Genomic DNA, 19,694 nt, shown 5'->3' on the forward strand with positions numbered 1-19,694 from the left:
TGCTGCTGCTTCGGGCAGGGGTCATTTTTCAGAGAACCTACATTCCCTTGGTGTCACATTCACTTTTCCACATATGTGCTACCAGAGGACTTGGTTTGCATGGCAACGGGAAATGGCTTTGTGGCCATGACCTTGGCTTTAGCTGTGGAGTTTTGAGTTCCCAAAATGAGGGGCTCCATGTTAGTTTTTTTGAGTGCTCAAGCTGCTTGTTTAAATCACACTGGGCTCCCTGGGCATTGGACCTCAAATGATCAAACGGGGTTTCCTACATAGCTGCCAGGACAGCTATGGTATGAGAAGTTCATGAGCCAGGTGGAGCTGTTTTGGCACTGGAAGAGCTGTGCTGCTGCTTCTGGCAGAGGCCATTCAACACCAAACTGTGCTCTGTATGAGTCAGATCCACTGTTCCACATATGTGCTGCCAGAGTACTTGGTTTCAATGGCAGCGGGAAATGGCTTGGGCGATGAACTTGTCTTTGGCTGTGGAGTTTTCAGCGCATTGAGTGAGGAGTTACATGTTAGTTGTGTGTGGGTGCTCAACATGCTTGATTCTATCCCACTGGTCTGAAAGGGCATTGGACTAGAAGTGATCAAACAGGGTTTCCTAGAGAGCTGCCAGGACAGCTGATGGTATGTGAAGTTCATGAGGCAGGTGGATTTGTTTTGGCACTGGAAGAGCTGTGTTGCTGCTTCGGGCAGTTGGCATTAACCAACAAACTACCTTCCATAGGTGTCATATCCAGTTTCAGACATATGTGCTGCCAGAGCACTTGGTTTCAATGGCAACGGGAAATGGCTTGGGCGATGAACTTGTCTTTGGCTGTGGAGGTTTGAGCGCCTTGAGTGGGCAGCTCCATGTAAGTTTTGTTTGGATGCTCAACATGCTTCATTCCATCACACTGGGCTGAATGATAGTTAAACCGCAAGTCACCAAACAGTGTTTCCTAGATAGTTCCCAGGACAGCTGATGGTATGTGAAGTTCATGAGCCAGGTGTAGTTTTTTGGCACTGGAAGAGTTGTGCTGCTGCTTCGGGCAGTTGCCATTAACCAACAAACTACCTTCCATAGCTGTTACATCCAGTTTCAGCCATATGTGCTGCCAGAGCACTTGGTTTCCATGGCAGCGGGAAATGGCTTGGGCGATGAACTTTTCTTTGGCTGTGGAGTTTTGATTTCCCTTAATTCGGAGCTCCTTGTTAGCTTTTTGTGGGTGCTAGAGCTGCTTGTTTCTATCACACTTATCTCCATGGACATTGGACCTCAAATGACCAAACAGGATTTCCTAGATAGCTGCCAGGACAGCTGATGGTATGTGAAGTTGATGAGGCAGGTGGAGTTGTTTTGGCACTGGAAGTGCTGTGCTGCTGCTTCGGACAGTTGCCATTCACCACCAAACTGTGTTCTGTATGTGTCACATCCACTGTTCCACATATGTGCTACCAGAGCACATGGTTTCCATGGCAGCGGAAAATGGCTTGGGCACTGAACTTGTCTTTGGTGATGGAATTTTGAGCGCCTTGAGTGAGGAGCTACATGTCAGTTGTGTTTTAACAAAGGTTAAAACCTAACAATTCTCTTACATCTAATCTCTAAAGCTCAAGTATTAAAGCTGATGTTATGTTTTGTTTTCTAGACTTCAAGAAGAAAAAGACTTTCATGTGCCAGGCTGTGCCTGGAGCACCTGATGACTTCTGCCTTCTATCAGGAACCGTTAAATAGGCCCCCCCTACTATTACTGTTACTCGGCTGCTCCCATTTTCAGCAGGAAGTAGTCAAGAGCGGACAACGGAGTCCCCTTTCCCTTAACAGTTAGCAGTTAAGATCTCCGGTTCCTGACAGAACTGTGTTGTATACATGTAACATCTTAACACTAAAAGATTCTTAAATATTAGTATTTTCAATGACGCTTATACATTGTTAATTGTATTAATAAGTGTTATTAAATCAGATATTTAACTAACTACTAAAAAATGAATGAAAAATGAAGAACCTAAATTTTCTCTGCCTTTTGTGATTCTGCCATAATGACTTGGCTGAAAACTGTGTAAACTCCAGGCCTGACAGTCTACGTGACACCCGACAGGACACCTGACAAGTCATGTAAGCAGACCACTCCTCAAAAAGAAAGATTGTACACTGCCCTAAAAGAAAAGTGTTGTTTTTATACGGATCAGACAGACATAGTTACTGAGACATTAGATAAACTGAGAAAAAGACTAGACCAGAGACAGAGAGAATTTGAGGCCCAACAGGGCTGGTTCGAAGGAGTGTTTAACCGCTCACCCTGGCTGACTACCTTAATCTCTTCGCTACTGAGACCACTCATCATTTTGTTTTTGCTCCTAACCATTGGGCCATATATTATCAATAGACTAGTATGGTTCATGAGAGAAAGATTGTCAGTGATCCAGACTTCTATACTAACAATCCAGTATCAAGCCCTCAGGCCAGAACAAGAAGGAACTTGAGTCAATGATTTGCCTCATGCCCAAAAGAAAAGGGGGGAATGTAGAGCCCAAATTCAGCTCCAGCAGAAAAAGGGTCAATAGGATGCCTGCAGGCAGAAGACCTTGTGAGATAAGGAGCGGCAGAAGACCTTGCAAGATAGAGAGCTAGGAGCCGTTGGGTGCTTTCCAAGAGCTAGGAACAGTAAGCTTCAGTTTCCCAAGTTTCTATTTTACAAAAGAAAGATAAGTTTCCATTTCTCAGACATTCAGTCATTCTTGAAGACTGCTTTGAGCAAGGGCAGCTCCTGTACCAATCATAGCCTTGTGTGACTTAAAGGTGCCAATGGGATCCTTGTAACTATGCATCTGCTTCTGTAACCCCGCTTCCTGCTTCCCATATCCTATAAAAAGACCCAGCTTGTGCGGCTCGGCGCGACTCCTTACTCGATGAAGCAGGAGCGCCCACGAGCCCGTGTGAAATAAACCTTGCCTCATGCGTGATTGCATCTCTTGGTCTCCTGTCTCGTGTCTGCCGGAGGGCTCCATTGTCGTGGGGCGAGGGGCCCCTGGCCATCGCCCCCTCGGGTTTAACATATACTTGATACTATCCCACTAGTCTTAAAGATCATTGGACCGCAAGTGACCAAACAGGGTTTCCTAGATAGCTGCCAGGACAGCTGATGGTATGTGAAGTTGATGAGCCAGGTGGAGTAGTTTTGGAACTGGAAGAGCTGTGCCTCTGCTCAGGCAGTGACCATTCACCAACACACTAGCTTCCCTAGGTGTCAAATCGACTTACACACATATGTGCTGCCAGAGCACTTGGTTTCCATGGCAGCGGGAAATGGCTTGTGCGCTGAGCATGTCTTTGGCTGTGGAGTTTTGAGCACTTTGAGTGAGGAGTTACATGTTAGTTGTGTTTCGGTACTCAACATGCTTGATTCCATCATACTGGTCTCAAAGGGCATTGGACCATAAGTGACCAAACACGGTTTACTAGATTGCTGTCAGAACAGCTGACGGCATGTGAAGTTCATGAGGCAGGTGGAGTTGTTTTGGCACTGGGAGAGCTGTGTTGCTGCTTCGGGCAGTTGACATTAACCAACAAACTACCTTCGTTAGGTGTCTAATCCAGTTTCAGACATATGTGCTGCCAGAGCACTTGGTTTCCATGGCAACGGGAAATGGCTGGTGTACTGAACTTGTCTTTGGCTGTGGAGGTTTGAGCGCCTTGAGTGAGGAGCTCAATGTTAGTTTTGTGTGGGTGCTCAACATGCTTGCTTTCTTCCGACTGGTCTCCATGGGCATTGGACCAGAAGTGACCAAACAGGGTTTCCTAGATAGCTCCCAGGACAGCTGATGGTTTGTTAAGTTCATGAGTCAGGTGGAGTTGTTTTGGCACTAGAAGAGTTGTGTTGCTACTTCGGGCAGTGGCCATTCACCCCCACACTACCTTCCATGGGTTTCACATTCACTGTTCCGCATATGTGCTGTCAGAGCCCTTGGTTTCCATGGCAATGGGAAATGGCTTGTGCGCTGAACATGTCTTTGGCTGCGGAGTTTTGAGCGCCTTGAATGAGGAGCTTCATATTAGTTTTGTGTGGGTGCTCAAGTTGCTTGATTCCATCACGCTGGACAAAACGGGTATTTGACTGCAAGTGACCAAACAGGGTTTCCTAGATAGCTGCCAGGACAGCTGATGGTATGGGAAGTTGATGAGGCAGGTGGAGTTGTTTTGACACTGGAAGAGCTGTGCTGCTGCTTCGATCAGAGGCCATTCTCCACCACACTGTGTACTCTATGTGTCACATCCACTGTTCCACATATTTGCTGCCAGAGCACTTGGTTTCCATGGCAAAGGGAAATGGATTAGGCGCTGAACTTGTCTTTGGCTGTGGAGTTTTGAGCGCCTTGAGTGAGGAGCTCCATGTTAGTTGTGTTTCGTTGCTCAACATGCTTGATTCCATCCGAATGGTCTCCAAGGGCATTGAACCGCAAGTCACCAAACAGGGTTTCCTCAATAACTGAAAGGACAGCTGATGGTATGTAAAGTTGATGAGCCAGGTGGAGTTCTTTTGGCAGTGGAAGAGCTGTGCTGCGGCTTCTGGCAGTTGCCATTCACCACCAAAATACCTTCCATAGGTGTCATATCCAGTTTCAGACATATGTGTTGCCAGAATACTTGGTTTCCATGGCAATGGGAAATGGCTTCGGCGCTAAACTTGTCTTTCGCGATGGAGTTTTGAGCGCCTTGACTGAGGAACTCCATGTTAGTTGTGTTTGGGTGCTCAAGCTGCTTGATTTCATCACACTGCGCCCAACGTGCATTTGACCGGAATTGACAAACAGGGTTTCCTAGATAGCTGCCAGGACAGCTGATGGTATGTGAAGTTTATGAGCCAGGTGGAGTTGTTTTGGCACTGGGAGAGCTCTGTTGCTGCTTCGGGCAGTTGTCATTCTCCACCACACTATGTTCTCTATGTGTCACATCCACTGTTCCACATATGTGCTCTCAGAGCACTTGGTTTCCATGCAAACAGGAAATGGCTTGGGTGATGAACTTATCATATTCGAGGGATTTTGGAGGGCTGTGAGTGAGCAGCTCCATATTAGTTTTGTGTGGGTGCTAGAGCTGCTTGATTTCATCACACTGCGCCCAATTGGCATTGGAGCGCAAGTGACCAATCAGGGTTCCCTAGATATCTGCCAGGACAGCTGATGGTATGTGAAGTTGATGAGCCAGGTGGAGTTGTTTTGGCACTGGAAGAGCTGTGCTGATGCTTCGGGCAGTGGCCATTCACCACCACACTACCTTGCATAGGTGTCATATCCACTTTGACACATATGTGCTGCTAGAGCACTTGGTTTCCATTGCAACGGAAAATGGCTTGGGCACTGAAATTGTCTTTGGCAGTGGAGTTTTGAGCGCCTTGAGTGAGGAGCTCCATGTTAGTTTTGTGTTGTTGCTCAAGCTGCTTCATTCCATCACACTTGGCCCGATGGGCATTGGAGCGGAACTGACAAAACAGGGTTTGCTAGATAGCTGCCAGGACAGCTGATGGTATGTGAAGTTGATGAGCCAGGTGGAGTTGTTTTGGCACTGGAAAAGCTCTGCTGCTGCTTCGGGCAGGGGTCATTTTTCAGAGAACCTACATTCCCTTGGTGTCACATTCACTGTTCCACATATGTGCTGCCAGAGCGTTTGGTTTCCATGGCAACGTGAAATGGCCTGGGCAATGAACTTGTCTTTGGCTGTGAAGTTTTAAGCACCTGCAGTGAGGAGCTCCAGATTAGTTTTGTTTGGGTGCTCAAGCTGCTTGATTCCATCACACTGGGCTCAATGGGCATTAGACCGCTAGTGACCAAACAGGGATTCCTAGATAGCTGCTAGGACAGCGGATGGTATGTGAAGTTCATGAGCCAGGTGGAGTTGTTTTGGCACTGGAAGTGCTGTGTTGCTGCTTCGGGCAGTTGCCATTCACCACCACACTATGTTCTGTCTTTGTCACATCCACTGTTGCAAAATGTGCTGCCAGAGCACTTGGTTTCCATGGCAAAGTGAAATCGCTTGAGCACTTAACTTTTCTCTTTATTTATTTATTTATTTTTTTTTCATCATTTTATTTTTTTCATTTTTTTAAACTGTTTGTTATTTAACTTCAGTAATTACATTGTATTATGTCACAAAATTACTTAGATACTTGAGTTTTCCCCACCCTCCCCAAACCCTCCCACCATGGGGGATTCCTCCACCTAGTTGCATAACCACAGCTCAAGTTCAGGTGAGATTCCCCCATTGCAAGCTTATACCAAACCTAGAGCGCTTAACTTTTCTTTGGCTGTGGAGTTTTGAGCGCCTTGAGTGAGGAGCTCCCTGTTAGTTGTGTGTTCCTGCTCATCCTGCTTGTTTAAATCACATTGGGCTCCATGTGCATTTGGACCGCAAGTGACCAAACAGAGTTCCTAGATAGCTGCAAGGACAGCTGATGGTATGTGAAGTTCATGAGCCTGGTGTAGTTGTTTTGGCATTCGAAGAGCTGTGCTGCTGCTTTAGGCAGTAGCCATTCACCACCACAATACCTTCCATATGTGTCATATCCACTTAGAGACATATATGTGCTGCCAGAGCACTTGGTGTCAGGGCAATGGGAAATGGCTTGTGCACTGAACTTGTCTTTGACTGTGGAGTTTTGAACGCCTTGAGTGATCAGCTCCATGTTAGTTGTGTTTGGGGGCTCAACCTGCTTGATTTCATCCCACTGGTCTCCATGGGCATTTGACTGAAAGTGACCAAACAGTGTTTCCTAGATAGCTTTCAGGACAGCTGATGGTATGTGAAGTTCATCAGCCAGATGGAGTCCTTTTGGCACTGGAAGAGCTGTGCTGCTGCTTCGGGCAGTGGCCTTTCACCACCACACTGTGTTCTTTATGTTTCACAACCACTGTTCCACATATGTGTTGCCAGAGCACTTGGTTTTCACGGCAACGGAAATGACTTGGGCACTGAACTTGTCTTTGAATGTGGAGTTCTGAGCGCCTTGAGAGATGAGCTACACGTTAGTTTTGTTTCAGTGATCAACATGCTTGATTCCATCCAACTGGGCTCAAAGAGCAATAGACCGCAAGTGACCAAACAGGGTTTCCTAGATAGCTGCAGGACAGCTGATGGTATGTGAAGTTGATGAGCCAGGTGGAGTTGTTTTGGCACTGGAAGAGCTGTGTTGCTGCTTCGGGCAGTGGACATTAACCAACAAACTACCTTCGTTAGGTGTCATATCCAGTTTCAGACATATGTGCTGCCAGAGCACTTGGTTTCCATGGCAACGGGAAATGGCTTGGGCGCTGAACTTGTCTTTGGCTGTGGAGTTTTGAGCGCCTTGAATGAGGAGCTCCATGTTAGTTTTGTGTGGGTGCTCAACATGCTTGATTCCATCCCACTGGGCTTCATGGGCATTGGACCACAAGGGACCAATCAGGGTTTCCTAGATAACTGCCAGGACAGCTGATGGTAAGTGAAGTTGATGAGCCAGGTGGAGTTGTTTTGGCACTGTAAGAGCTGTGCTGCTGCTTCGAGCAGTGGCCATTCACCACCACACTCCCTTCTCTAGGTGTCATATTCGCGTATGGACATATGTGCTGCCAGAGCACTTGGTTTCCATGGCAATGGGAAATGGTTTGGGCGCTGAACTTGTCTTTGGCTGTGGAGTTTTGAGCGCCTTGAGTAAGGTGCTCCATGTTAGTTTTTTATGTGTGTCCAAGCTGCTTATTTCCTTCTCCCTGGTCTCAGTGGGCATTGGATTGGAAGTGACCAAACAGGGTTTCCTAGATAGCTGCCAGGACAGCTGATGGTATTTGAAGTTCATGATCCAGGTGGATTTCTTTTGGCACTGTAACAGCTGTGTTGCTGCTTCGGGCAGTTGCCGTTCACCACTACACTACCTTCCCTAGGTATCATATCTACTTTCAGACATATGTGCTACCAGAGTACTTGGTCCATGGCATCGGGAAATGGCTTGGGCACTGAACTTGTGTTTGGCTGTGAAGTTCTGAGCGCCTTGAGTGACGAGCTCCATGTTACTTTGGTGTGGGTGCTCAACCTGCTTGATTCCATCACTCTGCTCAATAGGTATTGGACCGAAAGTGACCAAACAGGTTTTCCTAGATATCTGCCAGGACAGCTGATGGTATGTGAAGTTAATGACTGAGGTGGAGTTGTTTTGACACTGGAAGAGCTGTGCTGCTTTGGACAGGTGCCTTTCACCACCACACTACCTTCCTTAGTTTTCACATCCACTGTTCAGACATTTGTGCTGCAAAGTACTTGGTTTTTATGGCAACGGAAATGGCTTGGGTGATGAACTTGTCTTTGGCTGTGGAGATTTGAGCGCCTTGAGTGAGGAGCTCCATGTTAATTTTGTGTTTGTTCTGAGCCTGCTGAATTCCATCAGTCTGGACTCTGTCGGCTTTGGACCACAAGTGATGAAACAGGGCTTCCTAGATAGCTTCCAGGACAGCTGAAGGTATGTGAAGTTGATGAGCCAGGTGGAGTTATTTTGGCACTGGAAGTCCTGTGCTGCCTCTTTGGGGAGTTGTCATTTACCAGCGAAACTACATTCCCTTGGTGTCACATCCACTGCTCCACATGTGTTGCCAGATCACTTGTTTTATATCGCAGTGGGAAATGGCTAGGGCGCTGAACTTGTCTTATCTGTGGAGTTTTGGGCACCTTGAATTAAGAGCTCCATTTTTGTTGTTTCGGTGTGATCAAGCTGCTTGATTCCATCACACTGGGCCCAAAGGTCATTTGACCAAAAGTGACCAAGCAGGGTTTCCTGGAAAATTGCATGACAGCTGATGGTATGTGAAGTTCATGAGCCAGGTGTAGTTCTTTTGGCGCTGGAAGACCTGTGCTCCTGCTTTGGGCTGTTGCCATTTACCACCACTCTGTGTTCCCTAGGTGTCACATCTACTGTTCCACATATGTGCTGCCAGAGCACTTGGTTTTCATAGCTCGGGAAATGACTTGATCACATTACCTGTCTTTGACTGTGGAGTTTAAATGCCTTGAGTGTGGAGATCCATGTTATTTGTGTGTGGTTGCTCAACCTGCTTGATTGCATCACACTGGGTCAATGGGCCTTTGACCGAATGAAATCAAACAGGGTTTCCTAATAGAAGCCAGAACAGCAAATGGTATGTGAAGTTCATGAGCCAGTTGTAGTTCTTTTGGCGCTGGAAGACCTGTGCTGCTGCTTCGGGCAGTTGTCTTTCGCCAGCGAACCTACATTCTCTTGGTTTCACATCCACTATTCCACATATGTGCTGCCAGAGCACTTGGTTTCCATGACAGCTCTGAATGTCTTGGGCACTGAACTCTTTTATAACGGTGGATATTTACATGAATTCTTTGAGGATCTCCATCTTTGTTTTCTGTTTATACTCAAGCTGCTTCATTTCATCCCCAGGGCTCCATGGCTATTTGACAGGAATTGACCAAACAGGAGTTCTGGGAATCCTTCAAGGACTTCTGATGGTATGTGAAGTTCATGAGACAGGTGGAGTTGTTTTTGCACTGGAAGAGGTGTGCCTCTGCTTCAGGCAGTTGCCATTCACCACTACACTCAGTTCCCTATGTTTTGCATCCAATTATAGACATTAGTGCTGCCAGAGCACTTGTTTACCATGGGAGCTGCAAATGGTTTGGGCACTGAATTTCTCTTTGGCTGTGGAGTTTTTCATGGATTTTTTGAGGATCTCCAGTTTTTTGTGCGGTTGCTTAAAATATAAATTACACCACCCTGGGCTCAATGGGCATTTTACAGGAAGTGACCAAAGAAGATATCCCGGAGACCTGACTGGACAGCTGATTGTATGTGAAGTGAAAGAACCAGGTGGAGTTGTTTTGACACTATAATACCTGTGCTGCTGCTTCGGGCTGTTGTCATTCACCAACACACAGAGTTCTCCAAGTTTCACCTTCCAGCTACTTTCAGACATATTTGCTGCCAGAGCACTTGGTTTCCATGGCAGCTTGAAATGTCTTGGGCGCTGCTATGCTTTGTGGCTTCGAGTTTGTCACACCTTGAGTGAGGATCTTCATCTTTTTTGTGCGGTTACTGAGCCTATAAATTACATCATACTGAACTCTATAGGCATTGGAAAAAAAGTGACCAAACAAGTTTTCCCCGAGACCTGCAAGTACAGCTTATAGTATGTGAAGTGAATGACCCAGGTTGAGTTGTTTTGGCACTGGAAGAGCTGTGCTGCTGCTTCGGGCAGTTGCCATTTACCAACACACAGCCTTCTCCAAGTGTCATGTCTCAGCCGCTTTCAGAAATGTGTGCTGCCAGAGTACTTGGTTTCCATCTCAGCTGGAAATGGCTTGGTCACTGAACTTCTCTCTGGCTGTGCAGTTTTGAGTGATTTGAGTGAGGATCTCCATCTTTGTTTTGAGTGTTTGCTCTAGTTGCTTGATTCCATCCAACTGGGCTCAATCGGCATTGGACAGCAAGTGACCAAACAAGATTTCCCGGATACCTTGTGGACAGGTGATGGTATGTGAAGTGAATGGGCCAGATGGATTTGTTTTGGCATTGGAAGACCTTTTCTGCAGCTTCGGGCAGTTGCGATACACCACCACACTGAGTTCTCTAAGTGTCACGTCCACTATCACACATATCTGCTGCCACAGCACTTGGTTTCCATGGCAGCTGGAAATGGCATGGGCGCTGAAATTGTCTCTGGCCGTCCAGGTTTTCACGCCTTGAATGAGGATCTCCATCTTTGTTTTTTGTGAATATTTAACCCTCTTGATTCCATCAACCTGGGCTCAGTTGACATTGGATAGGAAGTAACCAAACTTGGTTTTTGGGAGCCCTGCCAGGACAGATGATGGTATGTGAAGTGAATGAGTCAGGTGGAATTGTTTTGGCACTGGGAGAGCTGTCCTGTTGATTCGGGCAATTGTCATTCACCAACACACTGAGTTCCTCAGGTGTCACGTCAACTTTCAGATATATGTGCTGCCAGAGCACTTGGTTGCCATAGCAGGTGGAAATGGTTTTTGCTCTGAAATTGTTTCTGGGTGTTGAGTTTGCCACTCCTTGAGTGCAGATCTCCTTCTTTGTTTTGTGCTGTTGCTGAGCCTCACATTCCATCAGCCTGGGCTCAATGAGCATTGAAGAGGAAGTGACCAAACAAGATTTCGTGGAGACCTGTTTGGACAGCTGATGGTATGTGAAGTGAATGTGACAGTTCGAATTATTTTGGCACTGGGAGAGCTGTCCTGTTGATTCTGGCAATTGTCATTCACCAACACACTGTATTCCTCAGGTGTCATGTTGGCTTTCAGATATATGCTGCCAGAGCACTTGGTTGCCATGGCAGGTGGAAATGGCTTTTGCGCTGAAATTGTTTCTGGGTGTCGAGTTTGTCACATCTTGAGTGCGGAACTCCATCTTTGTTTTGTGCTGTTGCTGAGTCTACACATCCCATCAGCCTGGGCTCAATGAGCATTGGAGAGGAAGTGACCAAACAAGATTTCGTGGAGACCTGTTTGGACAGCTGATGGTATGTGAAGTTCTTGAGCCAGGTGGAATTGTTATGGCACTGGACGTGTTGTACTGCTTCTCCAGGCAGTTGCCATTCACCAACACACTGAGTTCGCCAAGTGTCATGTCCACTTTCATACATATGTGCTGTGAAAGCACTTGGTTTTTTTTTAAACATATTTTTATTGCCTTTCATTTTTTTACTTAATTACATTTCATTATTTGATACATTTTTTATGTACTGGGATTCCCTCCGCCCCTACCCACACCCTCCCCTATGACGGATTGCTCCACCTTGTTGCATTTCCAAAATTCAAATTCAGTTGAGATTCTTTCATTGGAGGTATTTACCAAGCATAAAATCCAGCATCTTATTGTTTTGGTAAGTTCCATGGTTTGTTTGTGAGACCATCTCTGGTCTGATGGTAGAGCCGGCAGAGTATCATCCCAATCCATTAAAAGCCCCGACATAATATTTCCAACCATTTACAACATTGTGCCAATAATTGACATGGTATTGATTAACTAATATATTACTAGGAAAATGCAGGTTCTCAACCACAACCTGTGGCTTCTTCTTAGACATTTCAATTTCGCTTTATATTCAACCATGCTCTATACACATTAAATGGCTATAGATTGCTATTCAGCTGTCTCATGCGTATTTAAATTTTAGTCTTTAGCAGTTTATAGCATTGAAGCATGTTTTCGCCGAACCTGGCTGTTTTTCAGGTGGTCTAACTCTATGATTCCAACGGGATATAAGTCAACTGTTTAGGTGAGCATGTTTAGGAGGGGTGTGCAGAGAAATCATCCATACCCCAGTGAGGAGTAACGAATCTTTGTGTCCCACCCAGTGAGGTATAAGTGCATCCCCGCTGAATGTTTCCTGTCAGTTTCTAAGCTTTCCTTGTTGTTCTCTATCTATTCTAGTTTTGTTTGTTTGTTTGTTTGTTTTGAGGGGTTTCTGGAATGCTCCTGATGGTTATTACGATAGGGGGTGGGGACCCAAAATTGGAAGCAGAAAAGGACCAGAGAAAGCTCCTCTCCCTAGTCCCAAAGGAAGTTTACTGTTCTTCTGTTTCTGCGGACCACTCAGGGATACTGGTTGTTGTTCCAATGACCTTGGATCCTGCAAGGTAGGATTTGGGCTTCTTCCATCCTATGTGGTAGATCCAAATGGGGGTGGGTGACCTAAGAGTTCTTGGTCTCCGAAGGCACTCCATTTCCCCGTGGTCTCCTTGGCAGTAGGGATGTAGTCCTCGGTGCTCATACTGATAGTCCTTGGTGAGGATCTACGAGTCTTCAGGGTTGGGATAAAAGCCTCCTTCTGTCCACCTGCTCCACTCTGGGCACCCCTCCATGCTCTAAGGGCATGACCTCCTGTTAAGAGGTTGTTAGGATTACTCTTGATTCCCCCATTTGCCTTTGTAGTTTTGCTATTGTCTAATGCTAATTCGAGTCTGTTGTCTATGAGTTACCAGTTATGATCCTGATAGGTTATATTTCCCGTCTTCCTCACACCTTCTGGGTGATGCAAGATTTCTCTGCTTTTTCTCCCCATTTCCAAGTATCATGGGTTCTTACAAGTACAATAGGTTTTACAATTCTTTGATGTAGATCATAAGCAATCTGCCTCATATCATTGGTTATTTCACAAAATCTTATTGCATGAGATACAGGCTGTTTGGTGTTGAGATAATATTACTGGTTTTGGATTGACATCATTTCATAACAGCCACATCGATCACAATAACAACAACAACATCAACAACAAATTGTAGCACCCTGCGAAAATACTGTGCCACTGAGTATGCAACACATGCTGAACCAAAAGGAAACACAGAAGTCTTTTGGGAAATGTGATGCCCTCATATACTTCATGAGCACTTGAGAATTCTACTAGAGAATAGAGATTATTTGGAAGCAAACAAACTGACATAAAAACATCAAAACATATGTGATACAGCCAAAAGAGCAAACAGATAATCACCAAAAAAAAAAAAAAAGTATAGATTGGACTGTTGGAGTTACACTTTCCATGTTGGCCTCCTTATATGAAAGAGAATGTATGGTATTTGTTCTCTTGTGAATGACTCATTTTACTGAGCATAATGACTTCTAGTTGGGACCACCTGGATTTAAATAGAATAATATCATTCTTCTTAATAGCTGAATAATATTCCATAGAGTAGATGTACCACAGTTTCTTTAACCACTCTTCCTTGGACGCACATCTGTTTTGTTTCCATGACTTTGCTATTGTAGATTGTGCTGCTGTAAATATAGGATTAAAGATCCCCTTCTCATATGCAGATTTCACTCCTTTTGGGTATATTCCCAAGAGTGGGATTGCTGGGTCATATGGCAGGTTTATTTGCAATTTTCCAAGCACTCTCCATACTGATTTCCACAGTGCTTGTACTAGCCTACACTCCCACCAGCAGTGAAGGAGGGTGCCGGAGTCCAGCTCTGGCTGAGTTTGGAGCTCGGGAAGGGTGCGTGGATGAGGCGTGAAGAGAGAAAGAAAGGAGACGGACCACCAGGATTCCTTGAACGGGGTGGATAAAGCGAGAAATCTGTCCGCTTTATTTATACAGAAGCAGCACAAAGTTTTTTTCTTAGGGGCATATTGACATAGCTTCGGGTGGCACAATTTACAACTTCTTGAGTAATGATTGAGGAAGGATTCCATATTCCTTGCTTATCTTGGCTTGCCAGTCTTCATCTGCTCTCCTCAGGTCTGGACTATAACCTAGGCGCCGCCTGGGTCAACCAGACCCCTATCTTGTATGAGTTAAAAGGTCTGGGGCCTTGGTCTATGGGGATTGGGGTTATTGACATTAGTTGGCCATTAGGTCTGTAAGCTCACACAGTTTGTTGACCAAACAAGTAAAGCAAGGATTATAACGGCGGAAAGAATTGAAGTTAGCAATGAGCTAAGTTACTTTATTTAAGTTTCAACTCTACAATGGATGAGTGAGTGTTTCTAAAGACAATTCTACAAATTATTTCAGTATTAGACAAGGCATTATCCATTCCAACGTTGCACCCAAGAGTTTCTCAAAAGACAACACATCTTATGCAGTAATACACTCCTACTACAATTCTTATTCACGAAATGGGAGAACTACATCAAGAGAGAAAAAACATGAAGATCTAAGACAAAAAGCTTTAAACATTACATTCCTCTACAACCGCAGGCTCTACAACTTCATAAGGGATCAAACAATAATCAAAAATATATCTTTATGATATTAGTGAAATCACCCTGTATTTCCTCTAGCTAAAAATTTGTGAAAACAACTAAAGCAAATGCATTTTCTATATTCTAAAGAATTGCAAGGACAGGCTAACCTTTTAAGACCACAGTGACTATAATTTTTGCCTTAGCAGGATAGCCTTCAGAGTTACAGTAGCTATATTCTTCGTCATAGCAGGATGGCCTTTAGGGTCACAGTAACTATATTCTTTGTCACAGCAGGATGGCCTTTAGGGTCATAGTAACTAAATTCTTTGTCATAGCAGGATGGCCTTTAGGGTCACAGTAACTATATTTTTGTCATAGCAGAATGAGCTTAGGGTCACAGTAACAGGATAACTTTTAGGGTCCCTCTTATCAAGACATTTCCTAGAAAGCATGATAAATATCTGGGCCAGATTTTCTGGTAATGGGTAAACAGCACAGACTTAATTATACTCCTGTGTGTAGTTAAAGGCCCACTCACCAGGACATCCTCAGTCACATTAACTCTTAACCTCACATTGGTTGTAAAAGCCATCTCACAGGGGCAGACAATGCATCAATAGATTACAAAATTCTTAGTGGGGTGGTTGAGTGCCCATGCGAAGGGGGGTGAAAACTGCGTCAAGGTAGTCAGAAATGAATCCACTTAGCCCTGCTAAGCAGCTGGTAGCTCCCCGGGCCCTGCCAGTCAGGGAGCTGTTCTCTTCACACCTTCGTGTTATTCACACCTACTGCATGGACCCCATCAGGAGGGTGCCTTTCTCCCCACATCCACGCCAGCAGGTGTTGTTTTTTAAGTTCTGAATGTAGGCCAGTCTCACTGGAGTTAGGTGGTACCTCAAGGTGGTTTTCATTTGTATCTCTGTGATGGCTAGAGAGCCTGAGCATCTTTTCATATGTCTGTTAGCCATTTGAACCTGTTCTTTTGAGAAATGTCTGTTCATTTCTTTTGCCCATTTTGCTACAGGGTTGGTTTATTTTACTGTCCCTGTGTTTCTGAAGCTCTTTGTAGATTCTGGATGTTAGTCCCCTATCACTCATGTAGAATGCAAACATTTTCTCCCATTCTGTTGGTTGCTTCTTCACTTTGTTAATTGTTTCTTTTGCTGTACAGAAGCTTTTTAGTTTGATGTAGTCCCATTTGTTCATTTTGGATTTGATTGCCTTTGCTTTAGGCGTCTTTTCTAAGAAGTCTTTCCCTGTTCCTATATCTTGGAATGTGTTTCCTATGTTTTCCTTTAATAGTTTGATGGTTTCTGGGTGTAGATTTAGGTCCTTGAGCCAGTTAGAGCTGATTTTTGCATAGTGCGACAGGTGCGGGTCTTGCTTCTTTATTTTGCAAGCTGCTATCCAGTTGTCCCAACAGCATTTGTTGAATAGACCAGGTTTTTTTTTTACCTGGATTGTTTTCCATTTTCTTGTCAAAGATTAGTTGACTATACATGTGTGGATTCCCTTCTGGTGTTTCTGTTCTGTTCCACTGATCTTCTTCTCTGTTTCCGTACCAGTATCAGACTGTTTTGATAACCACTGCTCTGTAATATGTCTTGAGGTCTGCAATTGTGATTCCTCCAGTTTGATTTCTATTTTTCAGGAGAGCTTTAGCTACTCGTGGTCTTTTGTGATTCCAGATGAACTTCTGTATCATCTTTTCTCTTTCTGAGAAGAATGTTGCTGGGATTTTGATTGGGATTGCGTTGAATCTATATATTGCTTTTGGTAATACGGCCATTTTGATAATGTTGATCCTGCCAATTCAAGAACATGGTAAGGTTCTCCATTTTTCGTGGTCTTCTTCTATTTGTTTTTTAAATGATTTATAGTTTTCATCATAGAGGTCTTTCACATCTTTAGTTAGCTTAATTCATAGGTATTTAAGATTCCTTTCCTTTATTTTAAAGGGAACTGTACTTACAATTTCTTTCTCAGCAGTGGAATTATTTGTGTACACTAGTGCCATCGATTTGTGTTAATTAATTTTGTATCCTGTTACTTTGCCAAAGTGTCTTAGGAGTTTCAACAGTCTCTTGACTGAGTCTTTTGGTTCTCCTATGTAGAGAATCATGTCATCTGCGAATAGGGATAATTTCAATTCCTCATTTGCAAGTTGCATTCCTTTAGTTGCTTTTTCTTGCCTAATAGCTCTGGCAAGGACTTCCAAAACTACATTGAAGAGTAGCGGTGAGAGTGGACATCCCTGTCTACTTCCAGATTTTAGCGGGGTGACTTCCAGTCTTTCCCCATTTAGTATGATACTGGCATTGGGTTTATCGTAAATTGCTCTGATTGTGTTATAGATTGTTCCTTCTATGCCTATCTTGTTTAGGGTTTTTAACATGAAGTGGTGTTGGGTTTTATCAAATGCCTTCTCTGCATCTATTGAGAGGATCATATGGTTTTTATTTGTCAATTTGTTGATATGATGTATCACATTTATTGTTCTGCGAATGTTGAACCATCCCTGCATGCCTGGGATGAATCCCACCTGGTCCTGGTGAATGATCTGCCTGATGTGTTGTTGGAGCCTGTTGGCTAGTATTTTATTGAAGATCTTTGCATCTGTGTTCATCAAGGATATCGGTCTGTAGTTCTCTTTTTCTGTTGTTTCTCTCTCTGGCTTTGGTATTAAGGTGATATTAGCTTCATAGAAAGAGCTTGGAAGGGTTGCCTCTTTTTCTATTGTTTGGAAAAGCTTGTGTAAGATTGGGGTAAGTTCCTCTTGGAATGTTTGGTAGAATTCAGCAGTGAAGCCATCTGGTCCTGGACTCTTCTTGGTTGCGAGGGCTTTAATTACTGATTCAATCTCAGTATATGTTATTGGGCTGTTTAGATTCTTAATTGCTTCTTGACTCTATTTTTTCTGATTTGTTCGCATATAGTTGCTTGTAATAGTTCCTGATGATTCTTTGTATTTCTGAGGTATCTGTTGTTATATCTCCTTTCTCATCTCGGATGCTATTGATGTGTATTTTCTCCCTCCTTTTTTTAATTAGTCGAGCTAGTGGGGAGTCTATTTTGTTGATTTTCTCAAAGAACCAGCTATTTGATTGATTGATCTTGGTCTCTATTTGGTTTATTTCCTCCCTTATTTTGATGATTTCTTTTTTCCTACTCATCTTGGGATTGCTTTGTTGTTGTGTTTCTAGTTCCTTCAACTGTAAGGTTAGCTGATTTACTTGGTGCTTTTGTTGTTTCTTGACATAAGCACTGATTGAAATGAACTTTCCTCTCAGCACCGCCTTGATTGTGTCCCATAAGTTTTGATAAGTTGTGTTGATGCCTTCATTTGTTTCCAGCAATTTTTTAATTTCCCCTTTGATTTCCTCTCTAACCCATTGCTCATTTAGTAACATATTATTCAGCCTCCATATGTTTGTAAGTCTTCCTTGGTGTTTTGAATTCTTGGTCTCAAGCTTCATTCCTTGGTGGTCTGAGAAGATGCATGGTATGATTTCCACTTTTTTAAATTTGCTGAGGCTTGTTTTATGGCTTATGATATGATCAATTCTGGAGAAAGTTCCATGTACTGATGAAAAAAAGGTGTATTCTCTGTCTGTAGGATGAAAGGTTCGATAGATGCCAACTAAGTCCATTTGCTCTAGAGTTTGGGTGAGTCCTATTGTTTCTTTGCTGAGTTTCTGGTTTTCTTGATCTGTCCATTTGCATTAATGGGGTTATAAGGTCTCCCACTATGATCGTATTGGAGTCTATTTCTCCCTTTAAGCCTGTTAATATTTGTTTCACGTAGCTAGATGCTTTGGGATTTGGAGCGTAAACATTTATTATGCTGATCTCTTCCTGCTGGAGGCTTCCTTTGATCATTATGTGGTATCCTTCTTTGTCTCTTTTGAGGCTCTTCACATCAAAGTCTATGTCATCTGATGTAAGAATGGCTACACCTGCTCGCCTTTCTTTACCATTAGCTTGAAATATCTTTTTCCATCCTTTCACTTTCAATTTTTTCTGATCTTTGTTGGTGAGATGCGTCTCCTGTAAGCAGCAGATAGTTGGGTTTTGTTTTTTGATCCAATCCTCCAATATATGGCATTTGACTGATGAGTTTAAGCCATTTACATTCAGCGTTATTATGGATAAGGGGCAGTTTGGTCCTGTCATTTTGGCGATGTGTTGTTCTATGATTGGGTCTTCGGTTAACCTTTTAGTGGGATGTTCTCCACATTTGCCTTTGTTTCTGGTGGTTGCTGTTTCTTTTTTCTTTCATGGGAACATCCTTGAGTATCATTTGCAGGGCAGGTTTAGATGAGACAAAATCTTGAAGTTTTTCTTTATTGTGGAAGAATTTTATTTCATTTTCAAAGACAAAGGAGAACTTTGCAGGGTAAGTTATTCTGGGTTGAAAATTTTTCTCTTTTAGAATCTGGAATATGTCACTCCAGTCTCTTCTGGCCTGTAGTGTTTCCTCTGAAAGGTCAGCTGTGAGTTTGATTAGGGTCCCCCTATATGACACCTGATATTTTTCTGGTGCACATTTAAGGATTTTTTCTTTTTGTTCAACTGAAGAGAGCTTGATTATCATGTGTCGTGAGGAAGTTTGTTTTTGGTCAACTCTGTTGGGAGTTCTGTAGCCCTCCTGTATATTACTTTCTAATTCTTTGCTCAGATTAGGAAAGTTTTCCTGTATTATTTCACTGAATAGGCCTCTAATCCCAGCTTCTCTTTCTGCACCTTCTGGAACTCCCATAACTCTTATGTTAGACCTTTTAATTATATCTTTTAATTCTTGGATACTTTTTTTAGCTTGACCTAGCCCTGCTTCCAGCTTTTTGCTTGTTTCTTCATGGTGATAGAAACTATCTTCTAGTTCTGAAATTCTTTCTTCTGCCTCATTCATTCTGTTGTTGAGACTCTCCACTGTATTTTTAGTTTGCTCTACTGTATTCTTCATTTCTGATATATCAGCCTTAATTTGATGTATTACTGCTATTTCT

This window comes from Ochotona princeps, chromosome Y (assembly GCF_030435755.1).
Source record: "Ochotona princeps isolate mOchPri1 chromosome Y, mOchPri1.hap1, whole genome shotgun sequence".
Classification (NCBI taxonomy): Eukaryota; Metazoa; Chordata; class Mammalia; order Lagomorpha; family Ochotonidae; genus Ochotona; species Ochotona princeps.